This window comes from Euprymna scolopes, chromosome 32 (assembly GCF_053919585.1).
Source record: "Euprymna scolopes isolate OS-2025 chromosome 32, ASM5391958v1, whole genome shotgun sequence".
NCBI classification, from domain to species: Eukaryota; Metazoa; Mollusca; class Cephalopoda; order Sepiida; family Sepiolidae; genus Euprymna; species Euprymna scolopes.
In genome coordinates, this window is record NC_136513.1 from 75,067,622 (window position 1) to 75,069,666 (window position 2,045).

At 34.7% G+C, this 2,045-nt stretch overlaps 1 pseudogene; it reads right to left on the bottom strand.

Annotated features, from left to right (window-relative positions):
* Window positions 1–386: 386 nt before the first annotated feature.
* LOC145256642 (U2 spliceosomal RNA) lies at window positions 387–538 on the bottom strand (annotated as a pseudogene).
* Between the last annotated feature and the right edge of the window lie 1,507 nt (window positions 539–2,045).

Here is a 2,045-nt window from a genome sequence, read left to right on the forward strand (position 1 = left end):
TTATTCGGGGGGGGTCTTTCCATTCCTCAATATCCGGAGAATAGTTTCTTCTCTTTGTAGCCCTTCTGCTGAAATATCTGGTGGAGAGGGTATCACATACTTCTTTTTTGGGGGGCGCTTATATTTACATGTTTTCATCCGTCCTTTTATTTTTGTTGTTGAGGTCTCCACATTGCCATGATGAAAATAATTAGCATACCGGTGGGTTTCAAACAGAACTTCATGTCAACCCAGGCAATGCTGGGTCCCATGCTAGTATATATATATATATATATATATATATATATATATATTCTTGCTGTCATACGCGCATCCGCGCTCTGTTAAAACAACAACAACAACAACAACAATAATAATAATAATAATAATAATAATAATAATAATAATAATGATAATAATAATAATAACTAGCGGGACCTGTGGAAATTCCACAGCAGCATTTTTCCTATGCAATATATATATAGAGAAGAAATGTAAATGTTGCACCTGAAGAGCAGATACTACACTTTGATCTTAGCCAAAAGGCCAAGAAAGACAAATCATTTTTATTAGCTTTGCCTCAACAACGACACCTTTTTTTTTTTTTTAAATATTTCAATTTCCTTTTCAAGGTTGACAAGGTTTATTTGGAATATTCCACTTTTTGGAATATTCCACTTTCCTTTTTTAGGGATGCACAGCATGATAACGGACGGAGCGATAAGCGTAATAATATAATGATAATAATAATAACAGCAAACTTAAACAAAAATGTGTCAGCATGTACGGACACCACACCAAATAATAGTGAAGAGTCAAGGAGTATAGGAAGACCGAGGAGGGAAAGCCCTAACTAGAACTCTAGTAGATGCTTGAGAAATGGTTGGGAAATTGGGGAATCTTATTGCCATACAGTGAAGACTAATAATAGTCATTGCCAACGAGAAGTCAATGGCAAGCGGTTGTTGCGATAATGGCAATTCCTTTCTAATAGTTATCGAAAGAGGTAGAGAGTAATGGCAATTTTCGAAAACTTATTTTAACCCATCCTGCAGGAAACACAACCGGATGTTCTCAGTGTATAATCTGTGATTATGACATGCGTTAAAACACCTAGTGAATAAAAAGCATTAACTATTAATATATGAACAATGAAATTACTGATGCGATTATACAATTTTATATGAATATTTTAGTAATATATCAAGATACAAGGCAAATACGAACATAGGCGGATTATATTTTTATTCCGCCATTTTGAACATAGGATATGCACTAGTAAAAAATGATAAGTATATATGAATGCATCTTAAGTGGATGCAATAATACTATTTTAGAAATAAATCATTCTTTTTCAAATATCATCTGTTTTGAAAGCGTTTCTTTCTCTCGCTTGCTAAATATCAGTCAATGCTGTGTAAAAAGCATATGTATTCGATAAGAACGAGCGGCCGAACAGGCAGTTCTTAATAATGCATATAATGCAAATTGCAGTCCATATTCTCACCAATCCTGCGAAAAGACGCCATTTTTATTGTCCGCTTTAGTAATTACCGTGTTATTTCCCCTATTTTATTTTCCATTTCAATATAGAATATCACAGCGCTAGAAAAACATGAAATCGGTTGAAAAAACAACTCGCTTTCAATGTTATTTTGTTGTGATTCGCAAGATTTTAAAACTCTGGAGAAATCACCCCAACCTTGTGAATAATTCATCACCAAATGCTATGAAGATTAGGTGGATTATACTATACTAGCAAAGATACCCGCAGTTTACACGGGACTTTGCTGTACGCTCAAGTACCCGCAAAGCATAAAGCCAAATCTCGACCTTAAAATTTGATCTTAACCTTGAAAAATAATGTAAACAATCCCTAGGTCAAAGACCATCATCATGTCAGGATTGGTCAAGAGCGGTTCAGAAGAGTATATATATACATAGGTTATGAACTGCACCTTTGACCTTAACCTTCAAAATTTATATGCAATGTTAGCTGTAGAGGAGTTGGCTATGACAGGATTGTCATCATGTCAGGATTGCTCATGATCGGTTCAGTGGTATGG